The 14,418-nt window shown below is 41.4% G+C and overlaps 1 long non-coding RNA gene across 1 annotated transcript in view; it reads left to right on the top strand.

Moving 5' to 3' along the window:
- Positions 1-14,418, top strand: part of LOC310762875 — a 602,857-nt gene that overhangs the window by 116,804 nt on the left and 471,635 nt on the right. The window lies entirely within an intron of this gene.

Here is a 14,418-nt window from a genome sequence, read left to right as displayed (position 1 = left end):
CTTTGAGGTCACTGGCCCTTGGGGTTGTGCCACCCAAGGCTTCACACTGCCTCATGGACCATGCTCCAAAGAGATGTATGTCCAACATAAAAAATATTAAACACCAGCATACCAATGTTTGGATAGAAATTACAGTTCCAGCTCTACTGCTGTCTAAGGGTAGACCATTCTATTTCCGGTTCATGCCATTTTTCATATGTTATGCGTATATCCATTCCATTCTATTTCCACATCTTTTTTGGTTTTTATATCTTCTGTCTCAACATTTTTGCCTGCAGATGTTATATTTATATACAGTTCTAGATGTTCATTTTAAATAGATGCAGATTTTTATCAAATATTATCAAATTGGCCTGTAAGAGTTGTGTGGCAGACAGAAATTAAACAGGCTAAACCTCTTCTAGCATGGAAATGCAATTACGGGGAAAGCTTCACCTGTTAACATTTTGTATCATATCTATTTACTTGTGTGTGGCTGTCCTTCACCCCCACCTGCAAAAGAGGACAACTTTGCATAAGATGAAGCGTATGCAAAAATTGTGCAAATTTGTGCCTTATTGAATGAGCGCAACAGAGACCCAAATCTGCATATAGTATTCTGGGCCCAGAAAATCTTGGAGGCAACCCTGTTATGGTGGCCTGTGATTCTATACAATGTTGCATCAGGTAGACAATGTCCACTGGTTGATCTAATCTTACATTCTGTAGCCGGCAATGCAAGCACTAAAGGCTTCAGTATCTGTAAACTAGGAAGGATGAACTTTGTATTAAATCAGGAATAGCCAACATAGTGAATTCCAGATGCTGATGGCCTCCAATTCCCATCAGTCCTAGCCAACAGTTGGGGATGATGGGAACTTTAGTCCTGCAACGCCTGGAGGGTACCACATTGGCTACTCCTGTATTTAATCTTCACTGCTGCCTTATAAGAACACTAGGGACAACTTTCTCTGACTTACATAGGGTATTGGCATGTTATTGTTTTTGGTAGTAAGTTGCCTGGAAGGTATAAATACATACTTGGCTTGCCTTTGTCTCTCCGTCTGGCAGGTGTTACTTTGTTCTCAGAGATTTCTTTCCAGTGTTTAATTAGTTTTGTCAGTCAGCTGTCTCATATGGCATTTCTTGAGTCATTACAATTTTTATCCAATTAACAGCAATATTTTTGAAAGGCATAATGACTAGAATGCCACTGGAGGTAGAAAAATGACCCCCCTCTTCAGTGTGCAACTACATCTCTAGAGAAATTGTTTATAAAAATATATATACAAATATTTTATTGTTTCATTGAAAATACAGCGGTGTTCCTGTTCATGATCGGAATAGACTCAAAAATGAGGCATTTCCTTGTTTCACACAGCCATTACTAGAGATGAGTGTATCAGTTTATTGGTGGTCTGTGACATTTTTGAATGTGCTTGCCCTTAAAGCTGTTGTGTCTGATGCAAAAATTAACAACTGCATGAAAAACCACATTTAAATAAGTATTTAAACCTGCATTTCAAAATGTATTTTCTCTGATGTATTTCTTTCAAAACGCATATTTCTAACCTGCCTTTGAGCTGGGAACTGCTCCCTCCCATGTGCCAAGGTTATTATGTCCACCAGAATATAGTGAGGAACTGTGATCCAGGCTCATAGCCAGAGGGAGACCAAAGAAGTGTGCTTGGGAAGAGTGTTATCTAGACTGCTGGTCTTTTAAATACAAAATTGTAACCTGTTTTTATCAGTGTATCCTGTACTTACAAGTGATGTATCAGAATTTGCAACAGGAGATTTTCTACAAACAGTGCAAGATGTACTGCCACTCCATGATTTAAACCAGGAAGACAGAATCATCTGAATATGGCCACCCATTATAGATGGCCCTGCATTTGATGAAAGACGAGGCTGTGCAGGTTTAGTCTCACCTAAGTCTATTGATATGGTTATAGCTGAAGTCAGCTTAACTTCTCAGATGTATCTTCTCTTTCCAAAGCAGCTCTGGGCCTGCTGATAGTAGAATCAGTGTTTTCTCCATTGGTTAAAGGTGCCGCTGCATTGCCTCTGACAGAAGTTGCTGTTCAATATTTATTTCCAGCAAAGAAACTTATGGTGGATATTTGTTTTGAAGTGTTTGCTTATGTTTGCCTATAGTGTATACTGGTTTTGAAGTTATGATGATAATAATAGCGCTGGTGAATTGGGTGTCTGCAACTCCCCTAGCCAGGGGGAGATATAACTCTATCTCTCCACCCGAAAAGCCATAAAAGCATGCCCCCTTGACAAGAGGCAACTCTTTCTGCTGTTGCTTCAGTTAATTAACTCCTTCGCTGTCATAGCAAGCGGAAACTCCTGTATCCCACCTCCCTGCTGCAGTGATTATGCTTGAATAGATTTCACAGCCACAGAGAATGTGTTTTTGCTATCTCCTTGGTCAGGTAGGAAAAATCTGCATCCCTTTTGAGTCCCTGACTGGTGATACATAAAAACAATTTGACCAAGCCTGTCAATATTCCTTCTCTCCATTTTGACCCGTCTTCTGGTCCTTGTCCATCTCACCCCCTCCAAATAATAGCACATGTATCTTTAAAAAGAAAAAGAAATCATTTTCTGTCGCTCTCTAAAATTTCTGTAATAAATTTTAAGTATTTGTTTGTAGAAAAAGTTAAAATAGGGAGGGCATAAAAATGTCACATATTTGTGAAAACAACATATGAAAATGCATTTTATTAGGGGGAATTGCTTTGCAAAATGTATATATTAGGGGAAATTGCATACAGTGGTACCTCGGGTTACAGATGCTTCAGGTTACAGACGCTTCAGGTTACAGACTCCGCTAACCCAGAAATAGTACCTCGGGTTAAGAACTTTGCTTCTGGCAGCGCGGTGGCAGTGGGAGGCCCCATTAGCTAAAGTGGTGCTTCAGGTTAAGAACAGTTTCAGGTTAAAAACGGACCTCCGGAACGAATTAAGTTCTTAACCTGAGGTACCACTGTACAAACATGTGCATATTAGGAGAAATTTACTGCTGAATTGTTAGGAGGACTTTAAAAAAGTAAATCACAAATTGGTGTGGAAATGTTTAAAAGCTAAAGATGGGAAAATGAGAAACTGATATTGACAGAATTGCCCATCTGTATTTTTGGGTTACAACCCAGTTGTAAACCAGGAAAGTAAATGCCTTACAGGAACACGTATAGAGGTAAAAGGGAAGGGAGAAAGAAATTTGCACAGTAACCAGAGGAAGAGCTAGTTGGTGAGAAGAGGTTCATCCCTCCTATACCAGGAGCCAGAGACTTGCCAATATCTGTCTGGAGGAATAAGGAGGTTTTAGGGCTCCAAGCTCATGAGAGCTTGGCTACTCTCATCTGTGGGAAATTTCAGAACAGGAAGGATGCTACAGCAAGCTGGGAGACAGGGAGCGATGAGTGCATATTTATACATCAAACCAATGCAAGTTGTACGAAGTAAAGCAGCACAAATTTGAACAGAAGAGAAATCCTCAGAGAATAGTACACAAATGAATTCTGGGGGAAGAAATGTTTAAGTCCTTAAAGATTCTGTAACTAGAAACAAGTTTAGAAAGTGACGCCAGTGGAGCAATACATCCAGGAAAGAACCAGGGCCAGAAAACAAAGTTTGGTATCACCGGCTTTGCTTCTTCCTTTGCTTTATTCTTCTAGCAATGCTTAGTTAATCGAGGCCCATCAGAAATGCTACAAAAGAAATAATGATACAGACAGCAGTAGAAATAACACCCAGTTTTTCATTTTCTGTAATGGGACTTTGATAATAATATAGCATTGTAGTTGATTCACTGTAGTGTCTGGAGGCAAACTCAGAAAAGGAAAAATGTTTCTTTAAAAGCTTTCTCCATTCGAAGCTTTTCATTTTCCCAGGACAAATGGAAGAACTGAATTGCACAAAGAGCGTTGTGTCATGGGCTTTATAGTCAACTCTGAAATTAGTCCTTGGGGTTTGATAAATGCATTTGTAATGCCTAAGATCCAGGCAACTGTGTGGTTAGTTCCATATGCATAGCCACAACTTGTGTAGCCACATCATATAACAACATCACCTTACATATATAACAATTTATTAGTGTTCAGTGTTGTCAACGTGCTTTTCAGAAACAAAGGAAGAGAACACTAGGAATGGATAAGTATTTCCATTTCAGTCGCAGATGTGTTTCATTTCTGCATTAATTGTTATTTTTTTAAAGAAACAACAACAACCCCAAAATGAAAATAGGAGTTTAACGTGTACTTTATCACAAAATATTTATTTAACAGCAGCCCCATCCTCCATCGTATGCTAAAGCAAATGACTTTCGAAACTCTGAGGAAAGCTCTTTCTGGGCTGACAAGCAGAGATGCTCATCTATAAGATATGAACACCATAGCTTGAATGATTTGGAAACAGTGAGGCAAGCACAGCCTCCTTTGAATACCCAGGTACACATACCTGATTTCCCCTAATTCTTCTAAGAAGAAGAATTAGCTTTTTCGGAATGTGGTAGAAGTGGTGGCTCTGGCTGGGCTCATGGAATGTCTATTTCTTCTGAGGATCCTGGGATCCATAACATGCAAGTTCTAGTTTAAAAAAAACTAAAACTATTGTGGGTCAGAATTAGATCAAATTTGTAGAGAAGGTTTGCTAACTCTGAAGGAATGGATCGTGCCAAATTTTGAAGGATAGCTGCAGCGGTTTTATTTTGCACTTTTGGAGGGTGAAAGAGAATTGTGTACTCTCCCTAAATGTTTTGTGAGAATTTTGGTCTGAAAATTGCAGAATTAAGAGAGGTGCCGCTGCGTAAGAAATCTTCCAGATTTCAGATAAATAGGTCCAAGGGCTTTAGTGCTAGGTGTCATTAAAGATAGACCCCACTCAATGAAGCTGTCTAAAATGTGTATGTGTGTACAAAATCGAGTGACATTTGTAGGCAAAGTCATACCTTCCAATGGGTGGAATCCTTCTAAATTCCAGGATGGCAACAGCTGTTTTCCCACAAGCACAGTCTTCATAGATGTGTGGTGGGTAAGACAGGAAACAATCTCCCTCTTGTGTTTTCTGGGCAATTGGTCTCAAAATTGCAGGCACAAGAAAGGCGCTGCTGTGTAAGAAGGCTTACAAATTGTAGTTAAATACATCCTAGACCTTTAAAGTCAAATTTTTTGGGGGGAGAGAAGTGGAAGAACTAAAAGGCATTTGCTTTTTAGGTAAAACTATTCCTCAGATTACAGGTTTGAACCATCAGTCACAATAACTGTGCTCCAGCCCTCTTCCCAGGCTGGTGTTTGCTGTTCCTTCCCCAATTGCTTAACTCTGGCATTTTAGCTATATGATAAGCTTACAGACATTTAGCTAGAGCTAAACTGAATGATGACAGAGCTGTTGATTATCAAGTCACCCAGACTTTCCCAGGACAGCTTTGGAGTGGCTGGCTTGAGAATTACATCTTTAGAATGCAGTTGCCTAACATCTGCCACCATAAGATTCTTAAAGGAGCAGTCTCTTTCATGTGCAGATATTGGCAGCCAAAATATGGTGTAAAGCACACTTCTGTTTTTCTCCAGAAATGTGTGCCAGAGCTCTAAGATTCCATCTAAGACAGAGTTTCCCAAACTTGAGTTTCTAGTTGTTTTGGGACCACAATTCCCATCACCCCAACCACTGGCCCTGCAAGCTAGGGATGATTGGAGTTGTAGTCCAAAAACAGCTGGAGACCCAAGTTTGGGAAACCCTAATCTAAGAGATGGTAGTGTAGCGAGTGGCTTGTACTTAAGGTATCCTGAAGAGAGAGTTTTGGAGATCACCAAGTGACAGGCAAGGAAGAGTGGTCCTGTATGAGAGACCCAGTTTTGCTTCCCTTGCATCCCCCTGTTCTACTTGGCTGAAGTCTATCATATGTCATGTTCTTTGTTTATCATTGTATCAGAGAAATAAAATGATGGTGCAAAATGCAGTAGCACAACATTGTGAGTTACGGTATCTACACCCTCCATATGAGCACAGATTATACATTCCAAATTAGGATCATTGCTTCCTCCCTGCTGCCTCAAAGACTTCCACCTACACTTGCTTGCTTTAGCCAATTTTCCACTGTTCAAGAAACGAGGGGGAGTTGGATGTTTGGCTAAATTACAGTTCTAAGCTAATCCTTTTGGAACAAAACCATTCATTCTTGTGTTGTGCAAGAGAGTAAAAATATAACAGGAGATAGGTGCATTAATTTTTGCCTTACAAAATGTTCCAGAAAGATAAAATGCTATTACCCAATGAGTTTTAAAAAGCACCTCTGCTGCTGCCGCCGGTGAATTATTACTACTTAGGAAAATCAATAATGACATTTGATTTTTCAGGACATTTGAGAGCCTGGATGATCCACTGTTTAAATACAGAAATCTGTCTTACTTGAAGTCATTAATAGCGAGAAATGTCAAGCAAAGTACTTTGTAGTCAAGGAGAAAAATGAGCTTTATTTTAAAGTCTGGGATGACAGTATACCATACAGGCCTGACACCAGATGTTTGTGGATTTTACACATTCACATACCACGAGGTCCACTTTCTCCCCTCCCTCCTGGCAACATTTCACTTCTTGGTAATGATGCTTCTTAGACCATAAATTCTCTATATTATGTTCTGCTTTTTCTCTCATTTTCTGCATTATTGGTCACAGTTCCAAAGGGTGAATTTATGCCCCCTTCAAGCCTTGGTTAGGAATTCAGATCCTTCACACGTCAAGGGTCATGTCAGGGAGGGTGAGGGCACACAGCTAAGCCCCACCCATCCAGCACATCGCAGGAGTTTGAGGGTGGAGGTCTGCAATTGTTTTCTTTGGAGCTCGAGAGTTCATCTCAGGCTGGACCCTGACTGCTTAAGGAGTCTCAGTGGATGTTTAGCAGAAGTTTCTTTGTTAAATGGTAATGTGGCTGTATTGTAAACCTGAAGAATGTTTGCATTAATTTAGCAGGAATTGCATGGTGAGCTAAGAATTATGGCATGTTTGCTTGTTGTTTTTTGCTTCAGAGCATTTGAATTCTGGATTAACTCCTGTAGCTGAGAGGGGTGCATACAATATGAATTGTTGTAAGTCTCCAGGCACACCTTTCCCTCACAATTCTAGGCATTTCTTTATTTCTCCTTGATTCCCCACCCCCCTCCAAGTAGGTCCTATTGAATTCAGCCAGTAAACTAAAGCCCCTTGGTCCTTGGCTCTTTGCCCCATTCTCTTCACTTTATGTATTCTTCATTTTGACAATCTGTTTCTTCTTTTGATTTGAAGTATCAGTGTTATGCTGTCTCCCCCTGTTCTTACTCATATTTCCAATTGTCCTGTGGACTATATGTGATTGGATATGCAAACATAAACTCCAACTTAATATGCAGATGACAGAATTTATTATGCATCCTCTAAACCTTTCCTTTCAGCTGTCAACATCACCCTCCAGCCTTTTCAACAAATTATGAATGTGGACACTATCCTTGATCCTTCTCTTTGGCTTTCAGCTCATGTTATTGCTCTGAGGTCTGCTATCATGTTATCAGCTAAGGTCTGCAAAGTCCTTCTGTCACATACGTTCCCCAAATCTGTCCTTTTTATCTACTGACTCTTAGTAGATTCTTATTCATACCTTCATTCTATCATATTGACTTATGTAACATTTTGTGCATCAGTCTTCTTATCTCTCAGCTTAAGTCTATTATCTCTGTTTTCCTCTGATCATTTAGTCTGCAATCCTACACCTCCTTCCCTAGGAATAAGCCCCAATGGAACTCAGTGGGACTTATTTCTGAGTAGACGTCTATAGGATTGCAGTGTGTGTGTGTGTGTGTGTGTGTGTGTGTGTGTGTGTGTACTCATGCTTATATCATGTTCCTCTATGTTTCCTTTCACAAGTTTCCGCCTTTATTTTTTATCAACCTATTTTTATTTTAATCAATTTGTCTTAACTTTTCAGTCTTTCCACGATCTTGTCTCTTATCTATTTTTGTTGCTTTCTCTCTCCTCTCTTCCTTGATCCCTCTGCTCATCAAACACTAATCTCCTTATAAACCTCCTTGCAGTTTCTTGTCTCCTTGCATTTTTCCTTGTGACAAGCTGAGCTGAAAGTGTCGCCTAACCGTCGCAGCACCATTTTGTGGCTGCAACAGTCAGGAGCTACTTTCAACACCTTTCAGGGTGGGCTGGTGAATTCTTTAAGCTTTGGGGCACAGAGAATTTACATTTATAATATCTAGGAATATCTCAAAACAAGCAGTGGTGGTAGTCCTGGGGCTCTCCAGCACCATGCTAACCTACAGACTTTCCTCTGTGGAAAGTCACATTGTTGGCAGAAGAAAATGGTTGCCCTCAGTTCACACTTCCACTTGTCCTGTCATTTTAGGCATGGGTCTGAGTGGTTTTGACTTGGCCCTGACACTTCCCCCTGAAGAACCTGCTCTTTAGTGCTGAATCAGAGCAACCAGCAACTCAATTGCCATTTGTTCTGATTCAGTGCTAAAAATTGGATTTCCTCAGGAGAAAGTGGCAAGGCAAACAGAGGTGTGGATAAGCCCTTAATTTGCTTAATCCTGTTTGTTTGTTTGTTTTTATTAATACAATTATATCCCAACTTTCCCCCAAAGAGATCTCTTCCCTTTGGGGTAGTTCAAGCTGCATTGTTGTTTTTCTGCCACTGAATGAACAATCAGCTTGGTTTTTACAAAGAGCTTCGTACTGCCTTCAGCTCAGTGAATTTGTGGGTTATGGACTCCGTCTCACTGATGGGTTAAGTGAATCAATTCAGTTCCACTGTAGTGTGTGAAGTAACTCACTTTGGTGCCATTTTAGGGCAAAACCCTAATACTACCATTTGTCTGTCGGCTGCTATGTGCTTCCAGTCTTCTCGTGTCAGCAGCCTGGAATAATTGTCTGTTTCACTGATTTGATAAAAATGCATCATCTTCTGTTGGTGCCACTGGTTATGAAGCGAGGAAGAAAAGTTTTAGAGATCACATTTGATGAATTATGTAGGCTTCTTACACAGTCACATAGTCATTTGACACCTGTGACCTACTTAAACTATGGAAAATCCTGTTAGAGCAATTGCAGATTTGGAGTGACACACGAGTAAGTAGCTCACAGAACTTTAAATAATGTGACCTTAAAAAAATAAAAATGGAAATGGCTGGTTTTTCTAGCCTTGAATTAATTTTACATTAAACTGGCTGAAAGAACATGGACCTACTTTTGCGGCTCTTTGCAAGCACTTAAGGAGAGCGTTTCTGGGCAATTATATCACTTTGTGCAGTTACTTTGATATGGCCAAGCTTAATGTGACATGCAATTGTGTGCATCTTCTTTCTCCTGATAGTTTAAAAGGAAGAAGCCATAAGCAGCTTCAGCATGTAGTAGAGTTAGAGCTGAAAGTGTGTGTGTGTGTGTGTGTTCGTTCTCTTGAGTTGCTTCCCACTCAAAGTGCCACACCCAAGTTGTTTTTCTGTCTACAGGCTAAAGATACGGAAACCCATATTTTTTTCTCTGTGGGAGGGAAAACATTCTTGGAGGGATAATTTTAAGCATAAATTCTGCCACAAGGAACCTAGCCTTCTGCTATTCCTCCATTCAAACTCACAGTCCCTGAGACTGCATTATAACTGGCCATGTGCTGGACCTTAGGATATCAGATTTACCACGTACACTGATGGCCGCTTTGTATTTCATCTTGAGAAGCAAATAAATGAGTATCTGTTTGTGATAGTAATGCCTTATTTTATACCAGGAATGAACAGCTTCTCCCATCAAGATGTCAGACCTTCCAAGTGTCCCTGTTTTCCAGGGACAGTCCTGGATTTACAGATGCTGTTCTGGTTTCTGATGTGATCCTGGAACGCCCCGCTTTCCCCTTAGGATGTCCCTATTTTCTTCAGAGAAATGTTGGAGGGTATGGAGTTATCCGACTCCCAAGCCAACTGAAGGCAGCCATCTATAGGAAAGGTTTTCTTTAATGTTTAAAGTTCTCTTACGTTTATATAAATGTTGGAAGAATGGCTGGAGGAACCCAGTCACATGGATGGAATATAAATAGTAAAAAATGTTGTTGTTGTTGGCACCCCTATTTTCATCAGAGAAATGTTGGAGGGTATGAGATGTACATACTAAACAGCTGTATATTGGGGTCTGCCAGGTGCTTGCACATTGTTTATTTCCATTCTGTGTGCTGTTCCAATCACTGTGGGAGGCAGGCCTTTCCCACCCCCCTGAGCAACCAGTAACTTTAATGGAGGGGTGGGAGGGATGCAATTCAAGCAACTGCTGCTACATTAGCAGTATGTGTAGGAAAGGAACAGCTGGCAAAGATAATTGCGTGTTCAGACCCAGAAACCTCCTCCCTAAATAAATTCACACTTGACTCAAATTTTAGTTTTGGTTTTTGGCAGAATTTAGGCCACAACTTTATTGATTACAGAAAGTGAGTGGTTGCATAGGCTCTGGTTCAACTAGCTCCCTGCCATGCAGGTAGCGTTGCCCAAGGGTTCCAGCATAGGTCAGCCAAGGGTGAACACCTGGATAAGCAGAAAGCCAGGAACAGGCTATCTCCGCCACCCAAATGTCCCCCTGGACTCAGGCATGGGCACAACCCCCTCCCAGGGGTTGACCAAACCATTGAGTCCCTGGATTCCTTTAACGGAATACCCTTCACATACGGATGGCAAGAGCATTCTCCCCTCCCTATCACCTGAACCAGAGCCTATCCGCAACCTTACAAGTTGTGACAATTTGCTATGCGGCCGGCGAAACCCAAATGGCAACAGCCAATCAGCCAAGTGGGGCAAATTCCTGCCGTGCCCCTGTCCCAACAACAGACGACACACGACAGCATAGCAGGGTCAAGCGCAAAAGCCCTAAAAGTAGGGAGAGGTGGGCGGGTGTTCTGAATGCACACACCAAAAGAGGAAGCTCTGGGTCACATGCATGGGCATATATAGGTATAATAATTATAATAATAATAATAGTAATAGTAATAATCATCATCATCATCATCATCATCATTATTTATTTATTTATTTATACCCCGCCCATCTGGCTGGGCTTCCCCAGCCACTCTGGGCGGCTTCCAACAAAATATTAAAATACAGTAATGCATCAAACACTAAAAGCTTCCCTAAACAGGGCTGCCTTCAGATGTCTTTTAAAAGTCTGGTAGCTGTTGTTCTCTTTGACATCTGGTGGGAGGGTGTTCCACAGAGTGGGTGCCACTACCGAGAAGGCCCTCTGCCTGGTTCCCTGTAACTTGGCTTCTTGCCAAGTGAGGGAACTGCCAGAAGGCCCTCGGTGCTGGACCTCAGTGTTTGGGCAGAATGATGGGGGTGGAGACGCTCCTTCAGATATAATGGACTGAGGCCTTTTGGGGCCTTAAAGGTCAGCACCAACACTTTGAATTGTGCTCGGAAATGTACTGGGAGCCAATGTAGGTCTTTCAAGACCGGTGTTATGTGGTCTCGGCGGCCGCTCCCAGTCACCAGTCTAGCTGCACCCCATTGGCCAGATTAAATCCAGCATCAAGGGACCTACCAATCGGGTGTTGTGGCTGACCAATCTTACCCACCCACAACACAGGGTATCGGTTTCCAGGTCTCACCACAACACGTGCCCTCTTTAAGGGAGGACACAATTTGTGAATGGAGCACTGGTATTGGAACGGCATAAGTGAACTGGATGTTTAGCACTGGGCACTTTGGGTGACCTCTGGCATTATGCTTCCCCCTGGTCTCTGTTTTCAATTTAACATGGTACACCAGCCGCTTGGAAGGCTGCGAGTCTTAATCCGAAAAGCATCTCTGCCTTTGACTCTGCCTTTGATAAGGGCATTGCTTTGGGCTCACTGTTCAGCCAACTGTGTGTGCAGCAAGAATCGGTGCTCTGCACTGTGACCTTGGTGTATTTGACCTGGGAGCCCCGGAGAGATGTAAAGGAAATAAACAGAAAACCCCAAATGTGTGTGTGTTTGTGTGTGTGTGTGTGCGCGCTGATCAGCAGAAAAGATGAATGAATACGCTGCAAGGTTGATCAATATTTTAGTTCTTCTATTAGCAGTTCTCCTTTTGCGTGACCCCCAGACTAACAAAGCCATGTGGCTCCTTTTTTCCAGCGCCTCTTTGTACTGTGACACAGTGCCCTGCCATCTTTAAGGAAATGGGATTCCTTGTATTAGTTGTCACCAATAAAACTAGCTCAGCTGTCAAGAAAGACAGATTTTTCCTATGTGCTTTATGTCATGCAGAGTTTGTATTAGGCATTCTGTGTTTATTAGGTGTATGCTTCTTCAGACTCTATCTTCAGTTGTCCCTTCATGTAATTATGGTTGGTTTTCTGGTCATAAATAAGGCTTACATGGGAACCAAAGGCAAAAGGGAAATATAGGTATGTGAAGAATATGGTCTCTTCAACCATTTATCATTTCATACAGCAGTTATTCTTTGAGTGCCAGTGGCATTTGTGTGAGAGGAGGAGTGGGGGGGGGGGAGATGATTGTGAACTAGTACTCACTTCCCCTATAGTAAGTAATAGAATCATAGTTGGAAGAGACCATGAGGATCATCTAGTCCAACTCCCTGCAATTCAGAAATATTTCAACCAACATGGGACTAGAACCCACGACCTTGAGATTAAAAGTCTCATGCTCTACCAACTGAGCCTATTTCAGTCCCATTAAGCTGGTGAAGAAGAACTGTGAGATGCTGATAGGGTCTGTTAACCCCGTTCCAGAGATCTGTAGTTCTGACATCTGCGCCCCTAAATGGTCTAAAAGAGTATACTTCCAGATGGACCATCACTCACTGGTAGAGAACATACTTTGAGGTCTTAACTTAACTGAAGCTGCAATCCTGCACAAAGATATTTTCAAGAAAGCACCATGGCAATCAATGGGGCATGATGCTGAACGAATCTGTGTAGGTGCATATACAGCCTCAGGCAGACTTGCTATGACATATTCTCTTGAAGACAATTTGGTTCCCTGAAGAATTTCCATTTCCGAAAAATCTGCCACAACTCAATTGGAAATAATAGAGCAGACTTCTCATAAAGTGTGTTTAAAAAGTAAGGAAAATGACAAACCCAAGTGTTTCTGACATGGTGATTATTAACATCGATTATGATTTTGTAGTAACAATATTGTGAGACATACAGAAAGAGGGTCCACCCTCCCTGCGTAGTCGGCTACGAGTCACAGAGAAATGAAATTTGTAATACATAAGGCATTAACTTTTATTGAACCAATCATTCAATGTAAAAAGCACACAGCCTTGCTTGCTGCCTGCATATCACTCTGAATTGGGGAAGTGTCCATTTCCATCCTGGAATGCCAATCTGTATCTATTTGCTTCTCTCTGGTGGCAATCAAGTCTCAGACTATTTTGCTTTTGTTTTTCCCCATCAGGCCATTTTATATTATACCCAGCACTCAGTGCTTCCAAGAGTAAAACTTAAGTCAATGTGGAGAGCTTTCATGCTGCACCCACTGTAGTGTAGGTTAGTGCCTAAGGGCCAAACTACACATTATGTTAAATGCATGGCCATATTTCACATATCTACATTTTGTTTTTTAAAATAGCAGCTGTTGTGGGTTAACATTTTTCCTTGAGCTTTGGTGTCAATGAAAATCACCATCTGCAAGCGGCTACTGTATATGCTCTGTAGGGGAAGCTTCTATTTGGCAGCAGTGAGTTTCCCAAGTCAAATAATCTCTCTGCTGTTGTACTTGCAACAGAGTGCAGGGTTGCTGTTGCCTTTACCCCATTTTCAAGGTGGCCAAAAGGTGTTTGCAAGCATCTTTGCTTTAATTCCACAAATCATCTCTCTGGGGGTTTGTGTAAGGATAAATGTTAATATACCTTTAGACACACTTCCCATATCTAGTTTAGGAAGTTAGGGCCGAGGAGGAGGCAGGGATAGAAGCAGGAGGAGAAAGTTGCCAAAGGAGAGGGGTTATGTTGTACAGAGTTCTATAATCAAGTATCTCTTGTTCAACCAGCCTCCCTACTTCCCATGATTCAACTGAAGCTTAGGGAAAGATGTCATGAGGTCAGTTCACCCATGAATTTTTTTGTGATCAGGAAGCTGTAGAGTGTAGGATAAATGTTTAATGGCAAGATAAACAAGCACCCCACCCACAGCCAGCTTGCAGCAAGAAGGTAATCTCACCTTTGCCCCCACTAACGTTCTAAAGAAATATTTTAAGTGCCTTGAGAATTGGACAGAAAAATGGAAGCTTCTTTTTGAATTGGAAGAAAACTTTTAAGAAATTGGAGAACAGGTTTGAGCACAGTACTAGCTGAAATCTAACCCCTGCCCTGAACTTAATAATTGGACTTAGATAGCCATTCTGTGTTAACTTGACTCCTAAATAGTCCCCTATTGGCGTAATAATACTGATATCCTCTGCCTTTA

This window comes from Podarcis filfolensis (assembly GCF_964270895.1).
Source record: "Podarcis filfolensis genome assembly, chromosome: 5".
Classification (NCBI taxonomy): domain Eukaryota; kingdom Metazoa; phylum Chordata; class Lepidosauria; order Squamata; family Lacertidae; genus Podarcis; species Podarcis filfolensis.
This window is presented reverse-complemented; position numbering and strand designations above follow the sequence as displayed.